The sequence below is a fragment of the Colobus angolensis genome, unplaced genomic scaffold (genome assembly GCF_000951035.1).
Source record: "Colobus angolensis palliatus isolate OR3802 unplaced genomic scaffold, Cang.pa_1.0 Scaffold24, whole genome shotgun sequence".
NCBI classification, from domain to species: Eukaryota; Metazoa; Chordata; class Mammalia; order Primates; family Cercopithecidae; genus Colobus; species Colobus angolensis.
In genome coordinates this window covers 3,376,401-3,395,837 of record NW_012115599.1, presented here as the reverse complement: position 1 = coordinate 3,395,837, position 19,437 = coordinate 3,376,401, and positions in this window count along the sequence as shown.

Below are 19,437 nucleotides of genomic sequence, written 5' to 3'. Positions count from 1 at the left end.
TTAAATAACTCAATGGGGTCTTGCTATGTTGCCCAGGCTGGTCTCAAACTCCTAGGCTCAAGCAATCCTCCCTCCTCAGTCTCTCAAAGTGCTGGGATTACAGGCATGAGCCACTGCACCTGGCCACCATCTGCTTTGGTTTTAGGAGAACACTTAGGAAAAAGGAGAGCTGTATTTCTGAGTCAAAGACATTGGGTGCTGCTGGGAATCAGATAGGTGCCCCTGCCTGCATGGGGTCTGTATGGCTCCTGTCAGCTAAAGGTAGTTATTATTTGGGTCAGGCTGCCTGGGCTGGGGGAGCCTGGGCTCTCTCATGAGAGTCCTCTCCCCTCCTTTTCTGGAGAATCTGTCTTCAGAAACATCTGGGTGAGCCATTTCTGCTGACAGTCATCCCCATGTTTATGACCTTGTGAGATACCCAATGACTCTCATCTTTTGGTCCCCAGGCTCTGATCTAACACAAGCCTTGTCCAGCCTCATCTTGAGTTTTCAGGTAAGACCCCTTGGTTTAGTCCCTTACTTGTTCTTCCCTAATTCTCCTGCCTATAGAGATAAACCTCTGAGATTCCCCAGAGAGCTGAGGACTGCATGACATTCCCAGTGTTTTTTCTATACATGTTCCCCTGCGGAAAGAGAATTTGCAGTAATTCAGACCCACTGTGTGTGAAGCACCCTCTATGTGTCTTACACGAATGCTCTCTAAGGTGGGCTGTGAGATCCCCAAGGATGACCCACAGGGGAGCACGAAGAACATGCCAGTATTCCTAATCATATTTATTTTCCATCCAAGACACAAGAAAGAGATGAAGTTTACTCACATTTAGTGGAAGCTAGCACCTTCATGCCTAGCATGTAAGGTATCTTGAGGGCAGAATGAGGGTTCCAACCACACAGAAGGCTAACAGTGGCATTCTTGGGCTTTGATTTTTTTAGCACACTGAGAAACTGCAAAGAGCATTAGACTTATAAATTATAAAATAATGCTCACAAAGTGGACAAGTGGCTTATAAAGAAGGCATGGGTTGACAATCATACTAAAACGTAAATCCAGGCAAATCTCACACACACATACACAGAGAAAAAGTAGGGGACATTTCTATTCCCACAGTGAGCTGTCAGGCTCATTGTCTTACAAAGCAAAAACAATGACAATCCAATCAGATCTGAGGAGTTGAAGAAAGCTGGTAAAGAAGGAAATTTGGGATGTGGATTTACATCCACAATCTTTAAGGTGAACCTCCTCTAAGTTTATATCATGCTTCAGGAGACTAGAAAATGGTGATATAAAATCATCACACTGGCTGGGCATAGTGGCTCATGCCCATAATCCTCACACTTTGGGAGGCTGAGGCAGGTGAATCATGAGGTCAGGAGTTTGAGACCGGTCTGGCAAACATAGTGAAACCCTATCTCTACTAAAAATACAAAAAATTAGCCAAGTGTGGTGGTGTGCACCTGTAATCCCAGCTACTTCTGAGGCTGAGGCAAGAGAATCGCATGAACCCAGGAGGCGGAGGTTGCAGTGAGCCAAGATCGCGCCATTACACTCCAGCCCAGGCAACAGTGCAAGACACTGTCTCAAAACAAACAAACAAACCACAACAACAACAGAAACCCCATCACATTTAGCAGCGTGTTTAAAAACTAAGCAACCAAAACATGAAGACATGTCTCTACAGTTTTTCAGCAATATTTAAAGTCAGGAAAAAAAATCTTGTTAGAAAATTTTATTAAACACAGATGGTTCCATGGTGAGCACTCTGGACTCTGAATCCAGAAAATTTTATTAAACATAATAATATATGTTTAAAGTATCTTTTTTTTTTGGGGGGGACAGGATTTCTCTTGTCCCCCAGGCTAGACTGCATTGGTGCGATCATAGCTCACTGAATGCAGCCTGCCTTACTTTCCCAGGCCTAATCAATCCTCCCACCTCAGCCTCCTGAGAAGCGTGGAATTCAGGCACACACCACTATGACTGGCTAATTTTTATTTTTTGTAGAGATGGGGGTCTCATTATGTTACCCAGCCTGGTCTTGAACTCCTGAGCTCGAATGACCCTCCCTCTGTGCCCTCCCAAAACATTGGGATTATAGGTGTGAGCCATCACTCCCAGCTTAAAGTCTCTTTTGAGGTTTCTTAGGCGATAGCAAAAGGCAAAAAGTTGTACACTACTACAGGAATACTTCCTGACACTGGAAAATACTCCAAGTTCCTGGCTGAAATACATAGAACGCACTATGGCAAAAAACTTTGATGCAGTCATTTGTTAGAAAAACAACACTAGAAATTGTGGAATAATGCTTAGAAAACATTGCTTAAAATTTGGAGCAAGAAGTATTAAAATGGATTGCTCAGCGTGAGAGGTGTTTTATATTATACTGTTGGATGGAAGTATAGATGTGTCAGCTTATGGTCATTCTAAAATTCTATTTCAATAAAGAAATACCACAAAAAGTTCCTTTTTAAAAAAAAAATAATAAAATCACACAAACTCCTTGCATCCACCGTAGATAATGAGAAAAAGCTGGCTAAAGATAAGTCATTAAATGTTTTTCAGCTCATTAGAGAGCTGAGGTCTCAAATCAACCGGGTTAACTAAATTCCAGGGGGCGAAGCCCCCGAGATAAGATAGAGCACATGAACTATTTCACCTTTGCCAAAGCAAGCATGTAAGAAGAAATTTTAATGAATTCTTAAGGGCCAAGTGTGCCTCTAGTATCTCCATTTAGAATCTCTAGAAACCCCAGACCCAGGGGGAACCCACGCTTACTTGCCAGCTCTTTTGTATGAGCCGCCACCAGGTACTCATAGAAGAAGATTAGGAGTGAGACAGGAGACCTGAGAGAGCTTTTCCCTCCATGGTGCACGGGCATGGACCCTACTTACTTTCCAGATACTACTTTCATATGAAAAGCTATACACTTTAGAGGGAGACTGAAGGGCAGGAAACTCTCTCATCCCCTGTCCTAGGCAAAGAGCTACAATCTCTGGACTAGGGGTAGAAGTAAAAGCCAGCTGCTGCTGAGGGAGGAGAAGGAAACCTGCTTGTGTGTGGGTGTGTTATAATATATGTAGAAGTAAAATGTATAACAACAATAGCACAGAGGACGGGAGTGAGGATGTGGAAGTGTGCTGTTGGAAGGTTTTGTCAGTGTACTTAAAGAGGTATTATGCTGAAGGTAGACTATGTATTTTAAACACTAGAGCAATCACTAAAAAGTAGAACAAAGAGGTGTAATTATTAAGCCAGTAGTAGAGACAAATAATTATTTAAAAATTCTGTTAATCCAAAAAAGGTGGGAAGAGAGAGAAAAAGAATAAAGAACAGATAGGACAAGTTGTCAGGTGTAGATTTAGTCCAACCATATTTATATTAAATGCAAATATCTAAATATTCCAAATAAAAACCAGAGGTGGTCAGATTGGGAAAAAAAGCAAGATTGATTGTATGCTGTCCAAAAAAATCCTACTTTAAATATAAAAACATACGTGAGGCCGGGCGCGGTGGCTCAAGCCTGTAATCCCAGCACTTTGGGAGGCCGAGGCGGGCGGATCACGAGGTCAGGAGATCGAGACCATCCTGGCGAACATGGTGAAACCCCGTCTCTACTAAAAAATACAAAAAACTAGCCGGGCGAGGTGGCGGGCGCCTGTAGTCCCAGCTACTCGGGAGGCTGAGGCAGGAGAATGGCGTAAACCCGGGAGGCGGAGCTTGCAGTGAGCTGAGATCCGGCCACTGCACTCCAGCCTGGGCGACAGAGCAAGACTCCGTCTCCAAAAAAAAAAAAAAAAAACCATACGTGAAAAATACCATGCAAGTACTAATTTAATAAGAGTGGCTATATCAATATCAAAGTAGACTTCAGAACAAGGGGGACATTACATATGTTAAAGGGGTCAATGCATTAAGAGGACATAACAATCCTAAATATCTATGTACCCAATAAAAAGCTTCAAAAAAAACAAAACAAGTACTGATGGAATGAGGACTAGACAAATACATAATTATAGCAGGAAACAAGAACCTGAAAGACAATTTTTTAGTTACTAAAGGAAGATCATACAAAGTATATTTTTTCAACAGTGAGTGGCTTTGTAATACACTTAATTTTAGGAAAAATTGTGTAAATGTAATCATTAATGGAATGTTTGCTTTGAACGACATACAAAAGAGGATTAAGAAGTAAGGTTACAGAGGTAACACCTTAGATGAAATTAATTCACTAGATTGTCAAAAATCAAGCTTTCCAATAATGCAGTTGAAGCCATATGTACCCTAGGGGCTAGATCATCAATTCGGTAATAATGAAAAAAACAAGACTATAAAAACATAGTGGAATCTTAATATTCTGAATGAGATGGGTAGTGACTACAAGCATCTTTCATACCACATAGAGATTAGTTGATTATCTTGTGGCAGGATGCTTAAAAACAAGTCAAGAAATTTCTTTTTATAAAGAGAAGGGCTATGAATATGCTGCTCATTTATCAGTGATGACTAGTGACCCTTAGAAGTGTGCTTTCTAAAAGCTATTTTTAAAACAATAAACACAGGTATTTTGTTCTTTTGAGGTAATGGTAACCCTCTAGCAATGAGGGAGAAAATAGTTGCTTTGCAATGATGGGAACTTGTGCTACGGAGAGAGAATTGAGGATGAGTATTTGGTAATGTAGTCATATAATTTTATAGTAAAAAGTGAAGTCAGTGGGCCTCCTAAAATAATGCCCAGATCTGCCTTCTTAAAAAACCTAGGAACATGCTTTTCTCACTACAAATTTTTAAATGAAGAGTTTCAGTGAGTTTTGAACTTACTTGTTAATGTAAAAATGTGACACCTTCCAATTTGTGGAACAATTGGCATCAGGAATATATAAATTCACCAGCTGCATTTCAACAAAAGCCTTTGTATAATTGGTGTCAGTTTGAACAGTGAGTATCACAATTCATTTCTCCCATTTGGATGTACTGCAGGTGTCTTTGGGAAGTATCTTTTCCAGTAATGATAGCCAATCAATATGAGTATTGAAAAAAGCTCACTTTAGAACAGATCTTGGAAATGCTGCATCAAAATGAATTAAACAAGATTTCAAACTGTAACAAAGCATACCCAAGCACATTTCTCATTAAAAATATTAATATAATTTTTTAGTGAAAGCCCAAATAATTTTTTAATGTAGCTTAGTAAATAAAAAAAAGTTAAAGTTTGATTCAACTTACTAGAAGTGTGGTAACTCATCACTTCTTTCACACACAGCATGCTCCCTCCCCCCACCCCAGCCTGGTTTTCAGCACAGCAACGATTTTCCTAAAGGAGCTCGAGTAGTGGAGGCACTGTTCAAATGGAGTTTCCCTAACCCAAGCAGGGCACACCCACACCCAAGGCCCTTCTACCCTCCTCTCTGTCCATCCCTTAAATTTAGAGGAATGGTTGGAAATGAATTAAGGATGCTGTTTATATTAGTCCGTTCTTGCATTGCTATAAAGCACTGCCTGAGACTAGGTAATTTGTAAGAAAAGAGGTTTGACTCACAGTTTACAGGTTGTACAGGAAGTGTGGCTGGGGAGGCCTCAGGAAACTTAAAATCATGGCGGAAAGTGAAGGTGAGACAGGCACACCTTCACATAGCAAAGCAGGCGAGAGAGCGTGAAGGCGGAAGGGCTACACACTTTTAAACCACCAGATCTCGCGAGAACTCACTCACTGTCACCAGAACTGCAAGGAGGAAGTCCGTCCCCATGATCCAATCACCACCCACCAGGCCCCTCTTCCAGCATTGAGGATTACAATTTGACTTGAGATTTGGGTGGGGACACAGAGCCAAACCATATCACTGGTCATTGTGGTGTCTCTAAAAGGCCAGGAACTAGTGTGAGGACCACCCACTGGGAAGAGAGCTCTGAACCAACACCTGTGAATAATGATTATCGCCTTTGCCAATGCTGTACACATGCGTAGTGCTTTCCCACACCTGGGTCCTTTCAACCTAGTTAACCTAGGCAATAATTATTATTTTCATCTTACAGTTGAGGAAACGGAGGCTCAAATGCTCAAGTCAATTTCCCAGGGACATGGGCTGGTAAGTAGCAAAGCTTGGAGTTGGACCCAGTTGATCCAACCTCTACTTATTTTTGAGGGGTGAGAGATATGTGTAAAGGGGGTAATAGATTTCATATGTGTATGGGCCCCTTAAGGAGCCTGTGTGAAGAGCCCAGGAAAGGCTAAGGTGGGTGACTAGACCAGTTCTGCTAAGGAGAGCCAGAGTTTCAAAGAAGGTGAAATGTTTTAGATGCCTCTAAAACATGTTCCTAAATTCAGCCGCCCATCAGCATCATCCAGAGAGGTTAAACAAAAAAAAAAGAAAAAAAGGCTAATTCCTGAGCTCCTTCTCAAACCTTATCAAATTAGTATTGTGAGGAAAACAGAATCCACCTGAATTTTTTCCAACAGCTTCCCTGAAGCCAGATGGAGACTTCTAGAGGGCGGGTGGGATAGGTCTGGGAGCTAGTGACAGCTCCAGGTGGTGTCTTTGCACCTCTGTTTCCTAGGGAATCAGGGTTTGAGGCCTTCTGGATGGAAGGCAAGGGTTCTGCCAGCTACTCTGGGCACCTAGCTGGGTGTCTTTGCACTTCTATTCCCTAGGGAAGGGGGGTTTGAGGCCTTCTGGATGGAAGGCAAGCATTCTGCCAGCTACTCTGGGCACCTAGCTGGGTCCAGAGACCAGACTGGCATTGACAGAGCAAGAGCCTCCCAGTGATATGATCTGAGCCACACCATCTTGTTTACTGCCATCTGCCTGAAGACTGTGCTTAAGGAACAATTTCTTTGTCAAAACACACAGGACAGAGAGCCTGCTTTGGCCCCAGGCTTCTGTTTCATAACTCTTTTTTTATTGGAGCAGAAAGAAGCAGCACATTATTGTTCTTTTGCTCCGCGTTTTCTCATGGATCAAGAAAGCAACAAGCACTTTGTGCAAATAGAAAAGCCTGCTTTGTTGTCTGAAGACAGGGAGGTGAGGTTGCAAGAAGAAGGGCTTTCACAGATCATAAAAGGGACACTCCACACAAAGCAGTCTTGAGGCTGACTGGCAGGAGGGCCTGGGAATGAGTGCAAATAAATCATTTGCACTTATTCACTGGCTTCATCAAGGTTTTACATGTTTCACTAGTAAAAGCAATCTTAGAAGGTGTATGTCAAAGGCTCTCTGGCAGAGCTGTTTCTCCTAGAAGGATCATTCTAGGCTGATGTTATGCAATAATGGTGTTTCTGAAAAATGGAGTCAGTTGATCATGTTGTTGAGGGCACTGTTTTTTTTTTTTCATTATACTTTAAGTTCTAGGGTACATGTGCATAACGTGCAGGTTTGTTACATATGTATACTTGTGCCATGTTGGTGTGCTGCACCCATCAACTTGTCAGCACCCATCAACTCGTCATTTACATCAGGTATAACTCCCAGTGCAATCCCTCCCCCCTCCCCACTCCCCGTGATAGGCCCCGGTGTGTGATATTCCCCTTCCTGAGTCCAAGTGATCTCATTGTTCAGTTCCCACCTATGAGTGAGAACATGCGGTGTTTGGTTTTCTGTTCTTGCAATAGTTTGCTGAGAATGATGGTTTCCAGCTGCATCCATGTCCCTACAAAGGACACAAACTCATCCTTTTTTATGGCTGCATAGTATTCCATGGTGTATATGTGCCACATTTTCTTAATCCAGTCTGTCACTGATGGACATTTGGGTTGATTCCAAGTCTTTGCTATTGTGAATAGTGCCGCAATAAACGTATGTGTGCATGTATCTTTATAGCAGCATGATTTATAATCCTTTGGGTATATACCCAGTAATGGGATGGCTGGGTCATATGGTACTTCTAGTTCTAGATCCTTGAGGAATCGCCACACTGTTTTCCATAATGGTTGAGAGGGCACTGTTTTAAGAAACCTTGGTACTAAGAACATGACAATTAGCAGTGAGATTTCCTGTGTGTTACCTCCTCCACGTGACCTCTGAGTAGACAAGGTACTGTTGCTATCCTCAGTCACAGACGATGCAACCACAGCTCAGAGACCATGAACCCCCTTCCCTCAGCTCACACAGCAGACCCAGGTTCAATTCCTGGTGTGTGTTCATTTTCATTTATTCTGGTGATATCATAAATCATTCAGTAATATAAGTATCTCCCTTCAAACACTGGAGGTTTTGAAGGTTGGATTTTCCTCAAGCAGAGTGTAGAAGTCAGTTCAGGAATGGATGCCCCATTCTCCGTGATTATTACACATTGCATGTCTGTATCAAAGCATTTTATGTGGGGAGGGTGGGGGGATGGTGGGAAGAGCATTAGGGAAAAGAGCTAATACATGCTGGGCTTAACACCTAGGTAATGGATTGATGGGTGCAGCAAACCACCATGGCACACATTTACCGATGTAAAAAACCTGCACATCCTGCACATGTACCCTGGAACTTAAAAAATAATAAAATAAAAACACAAACTCAGGCATCCCATAAATATATACATCTACCATGCACCCACAAAAAATTAAAAAAGAATTTAAAAGCGAATTTAATTGATAAGTTGCCACAACCTAATAAGATGTGTACATGACTTTGAGAAACATCCCTCATTCAAAGAGTTAACTTTTTCCCAACAGTATAAAAGGGAATAAACAATTAGAAATATTCTTGTAAGCTACATGTCTTCTCTCCCCACCTTTAGATAAATGCTTTTTCTAGAACAGTGATTCTCAAATTTTTAGTGAGCACCACCTGGAGCTCACTAAAAAGTTGGAACCACCTGGAGGGCTTGTTAAAACAGATTGCTGGGCCCCACCCCTAGGGATTCTGATTCTACAAGTCTAGGGTGAAGCTGGAAAATTTGCATTTCTAATACATTTCCAGTGATGCTGATGTTGCTGGTATAGGAACCTCAGTTAAGAAGCCCAGTTCTATAGTGTTCTTTGTGTGCCTACACAGATGTGTACATCTATCTCTACATGTATACACAACAGATTATTAAAAATGAACCCATGCGTTACTAATAATTTTGAAATTTGTTTATTTTCATTTAACAAAATAACCTAGACAACATTTCTCTGCTGTTTTCCTACATCATATCCTAGATTAGGGATTTCAATCATTCTTTTTAATGGCTGCATAGCATTCCATTGTATTTTTGCACCATTTATTTAACCAGTCTCTATTGTTGGAAGTTTAGATTGTTTCCATTTTCTCCCCATTACAAACAATGCTGCAACTCTTTTGCTTATATCTTACACACTTGTGCTAATATTTCTGCAAGACAAATTCACAAAAATGGAATAGATGGGTGATAATGTAATTGTCTTAAAATTGTATAGAACTATCAAGTTCTCCCCACCCCCATAAAGTTTGTTCCAATATTCCTACCAATAGTTTGAAAAACCCCTAACTACCACTGGACATTAAGAATCTTTTTTTAAATCTATGCTTATCTGATGGGTGAAAAATGTTATATTGTTATTTTAATATGGATGTCTTTAATTATTAGTGAAGTTGAGTATATGTTATTTACCACTTATAATAATATTTATTCTTAGGTGATATGCCTGCTCATATCCTCTGCCTGTTTTTAGAGAAAAGGAGTCCAAAATGGCAGAAAGATGCATGGCAATGTCCTCATTGTGTCAGGCATGGCTTGGGTCCCTGTACCCCACTGAAGAAATTTGGAGGTGCCACAGAAGAGAACCCAAAATGAGCCACAGAAATGAGTCAAAGTAATTAAAGGTGAGGGTATAGGAAAGCGAAATGAATAAAGATTGTTTAGGCCAGAGAATAGGAGACTAAGGGGGAGAGGAGAGAAAGGAAACCTTACAATTCTGAATGATTAGTGTCATGGTTTGTGTGGCTATAACAGAATGCCATAGACTGGGTGATTTATTAATATAATAAAGAGAAATTTATTGGCTCATAGTTCGGGAGACTGGGAAGTCCAAGGTCAAGATGCTGGCAGGTTTGGTGTGTGGTGAGGGCTTGGTCTCTACTTCTAAGATGGTGCCTTGAATGCTGCATCCTCCGGAGGGGAGGAGCACTGTTCCTCACATGACAGTTGAATGGAAGAGCAAAGAGAAGGCAAGAGAGAGTCAGGGGCTGAACTCACCCTTTCATAAGGAGCCCACTCCTGAGCTAACAAACCCACTCCCACAATAATGTCATTAATTCATTCATGAGGCAGAGCCCTCAGGACCTAATCTCTTATTAGGCCTACTTCCCAACATTGATGCACTGGGGATTAAGTTTCCAACAAATGAATTTTGGGGAACACATTCAAACCATAGCATTGAGTCTTTTGAGAAAGACGGCTGATGTGTACTCTTTCTGCCAGGAACATGGACCAACTCAAATTCCCATAGTGGGCTTTATTCAAAGTAAGTTCCAGTTATGATCTACATTTCCATTCTTAGAGATATTTCAACTCAATTGGAGATAATTTTGGTGTGGACTCCTACACTTTAAATCATGGAGCACCATCTTCCAAATACCTTTGTGTTCCTTTTTTAGGCTAGAGAATTTTAAAATACAGTGAATGGTCAAATCAGATTAATTTCATTTAATTAAATATCGGGGCTCTTTCCAATGATTTTGGGCTGCAGTGTTTGGAACTGCCCCAATTCTTCCCTGAGTAGCATGAGACCCAGTGCTCTGTGGTGCTCATTTATGGAGGTTTGTCCTGTGCTTGGATGATGTTGATTCTGGCACTAGAGTTAATATGACAGCAGCCTAGCCCAGCATTTGAGAGGTCCCCTGTCTCTTTGGGACCTGATCAAGTGTCTTGCATTTAGGGAGTTCCCAGTTATAGGACATAACTGAAATATCAGCCCTTTTGGCATGCACTCTCTTCCCCTACAACAATCCTGACTCCAGGCTGATCACTGGGCCCCTTTTACCCCAAAAGTATCTTCTCATACCTGAGGCATTAGTTAGCAACGCCATAAGAAGAAGGTACTGCCAAGCTCCCTGGACCCTGCAGCTTTCTTATTCTATGAATAGAATTACAGAATCTAGGCCAGAGAACCATGGCATTTTCAACTCCTCCCAAACCCTCCCCACCCCCACATCCCAGTAGTAGGCTAGATAGATCTTACCAAATATCTCTGAAATATTATCAGTTTTCATCATTATCACTGCCTCAATCTATCCTTTTCCCTTTTCTTGAATGAATGCATTGGCCTGCTGGCTTCTTCCAGTCAAGTCCTTTTCCAGTCCATTTTATCATATAACTATTTGTTCATTCATTCATTCATTCTTTCAACCATCCGTTCATTCTATGAGAATTGACTTTATCTTTGTGCCAAACACACTTAAGAAATGCCACAAGACTGTGGGCTCTTAATTATAAAGAAGATACCCAGGAAGTCGGCCCTCTTGGTTGAAAGGAATTGGAGGAATCCAAGGTGGAGTTCCAAAGGAAAATGAACTTAAGGTGGGCCTTGAAGTGTGTATAGGTAATATGGAAAATGCTGCGAGTCAGCCATCCAGCTGTCATTCCCCACTGTCTTGCTCAGTGATGATATTGTTCACCCTCTCATATGCTTGGGGAAGTAGCTTACAACTCCAGCCAGAGGGGGTCAATCCTGATTGAGTCAAACAAATTAAGGCTATTCTCCTTGCAGTGATTAGCTTAGGCAACAAAATCTTAAAGGGAATGACTGCTGGGAGACAGAAAAAAGAATGGCCCCTCTAAAAGGTATGGTTGTGTAGACTGTTAGTTGCCATGTGGGATTCCTGGAGCACTATGACAGGTCTTCTGATTTTTCATGACAAGCTTGAAGTCTGATTAAAAATATTTTTTTGATAAATCCCTTTGCTTGCTGAGCATGTACTGGTGATTGGGATACACATCTGGAAGCAGAATCCAGGGACAGAGGCATTTGGGCTTAGAGGTGCAGAGTGGGTAGATGAAAATGCAAGGAGATAGAGATGGGAGCTGGCTTTTGATGGACAGGTATGGAATTCTGGTCTGGGTGACAAACAGGATAATGACATTAATGAGCACACTTTAAGGAAAATGCAGAAAAAGGCTGGGCACGGTGGCTCCCGCCTGTAATTCCAGCACTTTGGGAGGCTGAGATGGGCAGATCGCTTGAGGTCAGGAGCTTGAGACCAGCCTGGCCAAAATGGGGAAACTCCATCTCTACTAAAAATTATAAATATTAGCCAGGTGTGGCGGTGGGTGCCTGTAATTCCAGCTACTTGGGAGGTGGAGGCAGGAGAATTGCTTGAACCCGGGAGGCGGAGGTTGCAGTGAGCTGAGATCACACCACTGCACTCCAGCCTGGGTGATGGAGTGAGACTTTGTCTCAAACAAAACAAAACAAAACAAAACAAAACAAAACAAAACAAAACAGAAAAAACACAGAGAAAATGAAAGCCATTCTCAATCCTGCTATATAGAAAAAATACTGTTTTTAAATATTTTCCCATATAGTTTTTTCCTCTCCTGATGTTAGATTGTGAACATTTTCTTCTCATCATTAAAAGGCTCCCTGAAAACTTACTTTTGAATGGTGATATCTAAGTCCAATACAAGAACCATGTCTCATGTAACTCTAAATATTCTAATTCTGTTGGAATACTCCTTCTTGAATCTTGGCTGGTTGTTCTGTTTGATGCATGTATGTTAAGGTGAAATGTCACCTGTGGTAAAATGCCTGTATTCCATTCTGAGGGTGGGGTAGGGGGTGATAAGAAAATATAAACCCAGCGGAGAGAAAAATCTAGGGAGAAGAACAAGGCCAAACCTAAATGCAGATCTTTAAGTGTAACTTAAGCCATCAGTCCAGCCGTGCCCTTAGTCTGATTCCTCTTAGGAACACATAATTAAATGTGTTGAGCCCTTCCTAGGTGTAAGCCATGCAAGCTCTGGGGAGTCTTACAGGGTCTGGGAGTGAGTAGGAAGCTTCTTCACTCTCCTGCTGCCAATTTCACTCTCAGGTGGCCCAGTTAGGCATGGAAGAAGGATCCAGGCAAATGCGTCCAACCTGTATGGTTGGCTCAAAATGCCAGCTGAGCAGCAATTTCCAATGGCTCATCGGTCGGCACTCCTGAAGCCTTCTAGCTGCCTGCAATAGGGTCCAGCAGGAAGGGGTGTGAGGAGGGCCTGCTGGAGTCCCTCGGGAGTAAGGTTGTCATACTGCCTTCTGAGCCCCATTTTTGTGTCTGTCACCTCTCACTGCCCTTTGGTTTGGGGGTGGGGGACCCTGGCAGACACACTATACCTGCTTTGTGACTAGGTGCGTCTCCCTGAGGGTGTATTCGTGTGCCTTGTGCAATGACTGCCGAGTTGCTGGGCACAGATCTGAATGTGTTTCTCAGGCAGCTGGCATGATGAAACCTGGCTGGCCCAGCTCCCCTGCAAACATTTGGCTCCCCTCGTCTCTACTGTATTCCCTTAACAGACACTCGACATGGTAGTGGGAACCGGCTTCAAAGATCATTCACAACACACCTGTGTTGAGTGAGATCTTGCTTTGTGTATACGTAACATGATTCCCAGGTTATCAATGAGGTTGAAACCAACAAAGCAAACAGACGAATAATTCAGGTGGTTTGTATTGTTAATAACAGTTAATGCAATAGCTATTTATTGAGCATTTGCTATGTGCCGGTCTTCGGGCTGAGAGCATTAACTCATGTAAGTCTCACAAAACCTCTTTGCATTACATATGATTAATACCCTCATTTCACCATGAGGAAACGGGCCCAGAGAAGTTAAGTAACCTTCCCAAGGTCCATGGTGGTAGAGTGAGGACTTAATCACAGCCTATGCGTGTGACCATGACTTGTTATATCTGTGATGTGTTTTTTATCTGCCCCTCATCCTTGTAGTTCTGGGATAAGCCCTGTTGGTTGTAATGCCTTTTCTATAATACACTTCAAATTAAAAACCTAAAATTTTATTTAGGATTTAAAAAATCTCCATTTATCAATGAGATTGAACTATATAGTTCCCCCCTCCCAATGTTTAGACACCTAGTCATATTTGCTTCAAATTTGAAATGAGTAGCTTTATGAGCTCTGGAATAATTTTTAATTTGTTAGGGGACGAGGGGAATATTTTCTTAAGCAAGACAGGAAACCCAGAACTGATTAAAAAAATAGACAAAATTGACTACATATATAACAAAAAATTCCGTAAATGAAGTCAAAAGACAGCAAGATTGGCATTAGAAAGAATGAATAAAACCTAGCATTTGCTAGCACAACAAGGTGACAATAGTCAATAATAATTGTACATTTAAAAATAACTAAAAGAGTATAATTGGACTGTTTGTAACACAAAGGATAAATGCTTGCGGGGATGGATACCCCGTTTTCCATGATGTGATTATTATGCATTGCATGTCTGTTTCAAAACATCCCAAGTATCCCATAAATATATACACCTACTATATACCCACAAAATTAAAAAATTATTTATACTTATCTATGACAACAAGATTGGGAATACAAATGACAGATGAATAGTTAATATCACACAAAAAGATTCTAGAAGTTATAAGGAAAAGAAAAATAAGCCAATTAAAAATAAATAAAGAATATGAATAGCAGCAATTCAGAGAAGAGGAAATCCAAATGGCTAATTATTATATTACAAGATTCTCAACCTCATTAATTGTCAGGAACATACAAATTAAAACAACTTTGATATACTTTTAACATATCAGACCAGTAAAAATAAAGAAGGTTTATTATATCTAGGGTAGACAAGGATTCAAAAAATGGCTACTATCTCTGTGGTAGAAATGTGAATTACTACAATTGATTTAAGCCAACTTGACAATTTCCAGTTACTAAAATTTCCAGGCCCCCTTGCAACAATCACTGGTGATATAACCCAGTTAGTTCTGATCAATGAAATGTAAGGGGCCAGGCATGGTGGCTCACATGTGTAATCCTGGCAGTTTGGGAGGCTGAGGTGCTGGATTGCTTGAGCTCAGGAGTTTGAGATCGGCCTGGACAACATGGCAAAACCCTGTCTCTACAAAAAATACAAAATTAGCCAGATGTGGTGGTGTGTGCCTGTAGTCCCAGCTCCTGGGTAGGCTGAAGTGGGAGGATCGCTTGAGCTTGGGAGGTCAAACCTGCAGTCTGCTGAGTCAGCTGAGATCATCACTGCACTTTAGCCTGGATGACAGAAAGAGACCTTGTGTCAAAAAAAAAAAAAAAAAAGAGAGAGAGAAATGCAAGGGAAAGATTGCTGTTGCAGGATCTCTAGGAAGGCCTTTGCTTTGCTGATGTAAGGTAAAAATGAGGCTGTTGCTACTTTTCAACTTTACCTTGAATTCGAACACGATTGATGCCTGCAGCTGCAGCAGCCATGTAACCATGAGGAAACAAGCATGAGAACAACATGCTAGTATAACAGAGCAGAAAAAATATAAGGGCCTGGGTGTCCTAAGAAATGAAAGTACAAATATGTAAACATTTATGTACAATTTATGTATAACATTGATTTTGGAATCAAAGAACTCAAAACAAATAGCCATATGGTGAAATAAAATGTCATATATTCATACAATATATATAATAACTATATAATAACTATATAATATTAACATTATATAGTTATTAAAAAGAATGATTTAGACTGATGTCTATTGACCTGGAGGGATGCTCATGATGTATTATTATGTCAAAAAAAACAGAAATCTGAGTAGTTAACACTTATAGTTAATCCCTTATTTGTGGAAAAATCTTTTTTTTTGTTTCGTTTTGTTTTAGTTTAGACAGAGTCTCACTCATTGCACAGGCTGGAGTGCAATGGTGTGATTTTGGCTCACTGCAACCTCTGCCTCCTGGGTTCAAGCGATTCTCCTGTCTCAGCCTCCAGAGTAACTGGGACTACAGGCATGTGACACCATGTCCCCGGCTAATTTTGTGTTTTTAGTAGAGATAGGATTTCACCACGTTGGCCGGGCTGGTCTTGAAATCCCGACCTCAGGTGATCCACCCGCCTCGGCCTCCCAAAGGGCTGGGATTACAGGTGTAAGCCACTGCACCCGGCTGGAAAAATCTTCATATGTGTATAGATGTTTATATATGTCTCCACCAGCATAGAAAAAAGGGTCAAAATGCCTGCAGGGGTGAGGGAGGTAACGTAACTGAGTGAAACAAGCCTGGTAGGAAAGATAAGCTGTTCTAAGTATTGTAAAACTTTATTTTTATTAGACTATTAAGAGAAGCATCCAATATGATATAAATATGCATGATATTGTTGATTATATTTTCAATATGGAGTTGAGTAAAAGAAAAATTGTACATTAATATGTTTTTGCTTTCTCATAATTTTTTATTACTCCTTTGTAGAACATGGATTCCAATATTATTTCTGTTTGTACTGACAATTCAAAGACAGGTCTTATTTTCCTTTTTAATGACGCAAAGGCGGAATTCAACCTTGAATCCTTTACTTGGAGGTAATGCTTAGTTTTCAAATAAAAAATGTCTAATTAAAAGTGTGGCACTTCTAAATAGGTATAGTGTTTTCACAGTGTTTTTGCAAATATATATAATTACGGTAACCATCACAGGAACATTTACAGGATTCTGGTACACCCATGTCTTTTTATTTAGTTTTCAGTACTGGATTTTAAAAACTCTTCATAGTTCTTCATCCACATCATTAATATATTAATTGGGAAAGACAACTGAGCAACATTAATTCATTTTCATAACTTTAATAACAGGGACCCATTTATAGAATCCAGTCTTCACCTCCTCAATTTAAGAATAAACTTCAGAGCATCACTTTCATTACTAGAAAACTGTGCAGGAAAGTCAACCAGGTTACTTCTTGCCAAATAAGTTTCCCAAAGACACAATTTCTCTAGAATGAACAAATTAAATCATATGTTTGAGGAACTATGTGTGAATGCCCTTCAAAGGGATTTTGGAGGTGTTGTCTTGACAAAGAAAAGTACCAAGAATCGATCCAATTTTATTTGGTGAGCTGAGGTGGGGACTTTTCTTCAGACGACATGAATGATGCAATTTTCCTATCCATAGTTGAAAAATTTCTTTTGTATGAGGACACTAGTTAGCCAAATAACCTCTGTGCAGTGCAGCAGATTGCCATACCGTGTAGACAATTCATTGTGCATTGAACTGTCTGGGTCAAGCCTGAGTGGGAATCTTGTGTACAGAGTTAATTACTACAGTCATCATGCATTATCTTTTTAATGTTTTACCGACAAAGAGATTCCTGGTGAATGACACAATGAATTGAAATCCTATTTTCTTGCTGGATGATGCCACCATGGAAAAGTTTCATAAGAGGTCCCATGTTAGCACCAACATCGCAGCAGCACTGTTTATATTTATATTGACTAATTTTGACCTGTCTACATTTAACTTCTCAAGAATGTTCTCTATGCAAAATAATTTATTCCCTAATGTTGTGTCTGACATGGGCACATGTACAAAACTTCTTTGCTCACGTTAAAAAAACCAAAAAACCAAAACCAACAACACATATTGGGTCCCATGAATAAGTATAGTAGCTGCATAATATTATTTATATCAATGGTCTCATCAGTGATAAGAAAAAAATCACAATCGCCTAATGATTTCCTACTTTGTCCTGTATATTTTGAATCCTGTCTTCATCATGCTGAACAACTGCATTTCCAGCAAATACATACCCGTGTTGAGACAAAAACAATAAAAATTTCAGTCCATTTCTTCAGTTCAGTGATAGTTTCATTTTCATTTAACTGATTATTTTTCCTTTTTTCCATAATGGAATCTATAGTTGTCTTTTTTGTGTGTGTTAGGAATAGTTTTATTGAGATACATTTTACATACCAAAAAATTCATTCTTTATGCAATTCTTTAAGTATACAATTCTTTAAGTATACATTCAGCAGTTTTTAGTTAACTCAAAATGTTGCATAACCATCACTACTACTTAATTTTAGAACATGTTTGACATCCTCAAAAGAAACTCTACTCATTAGCAGATTCCTGCTCTCCTTCTCCCCCAGCTCCTAGCAACAAATAATCTATGGATTTGCCTATTTTACATAACTCATGTAAATAGTCATACAACATGTGGTCTATTGTGATTGGCTTCTTTCACATAGTATAATGTTTTCCAGATTCATCCACATTGTAGAACGTAACAGTATTTCATTTTTTTGGCCAAATAATATTGCACAGTCTGTGCCACATTTAAAAAATCCATTCAATTGATAGACATGTGGATTGTTTCTATTTTTTAGCTATTATAAATAATGCTCCTGTGAACATTTATGTGCAAGTTTTTGTGTAGACATATATTTTCTTTTTTTGTATGTGTGTATATATATACCCAGGAGTAGAATTTCTGAGTCATATGGTAACTCTATGTTTAATCATTTGAGGAACCACTAAACTATTTCCAAAGTGGTGGCATCATTTGACATTCCCACTGGCAATGAATGAGAATTCTAATATTCCTCCACATCCTTGTCAATATTTGCTATTATCTGACTTTTTGATTCTAGCCACCCTAGTGGGTGTAAAGTGGTATCTCATTGTGGTTTTGATTTGCTTTTCCCTGTTAACTAATGATGCTGAACATGCTTGCTGACTATTCGTATCTTTGGACGGATGTTTATTCAAATCCTTTGTCCATTTTTAAATTGGGTTATTTACCTTTTTATTGTTAAGTTATGAATTCTTTATTTATTTTAGATACTTATCTCTTGGATACATAATTTGAAAATATTTTCTCCCATTCTGTAGATTGTCTTTTCACTTTCTTGATGGTATTCCTTGGAGCACAAAATAATTTCAATGAAATTCAACTTATCTATTTTTCTTTGGTGTTGTATTTAAGAACCATTGCTTAACTCAATGTCATGAAGATTTATGCCTGTTTTCTTCTAAGATTTTTATATTTTTACCTTTTATATTTAGTATATTATCTATTTTGAGTTGTCTATGATTTGAGACAGGGGTCCAACTTCATTCTTTTACATGTTATTATCTAGTTGTCTCAGCACCATTTGTTGGGAAAGAATGTTCCTTCCCCATTGGCTTGTCTTGGTACCTCTGTCAAAGATTGATTAGCCACAGAGGTATGGTTTTATTTCCAGACATTCTATTCTATTCCATTGATCTATTTTTTAGGTCCGTTTTGTCTATTCTTGCACCAATTTCACACTGCTTTGATTCTCATTGTTTTATTGTAGTTTTGAAGTCAGGAACTGTGAGTCCTCCTATTTTTTCTTTTTTTAATATTTGGCTATTCTGGATTCCTGGCAATTCCTTATGAATTTTAGAATCAGCTTGTTAGTTTCCACAAAGAAGTCAGCTGAGATTCAGATAGGGATTGCCTGAATTTGTAGATCAATTTGGGGAGTATTGCCATCTTAACAATTTTTTTTTTTTTTTTTTTTGAGACAGAGTCTCGCT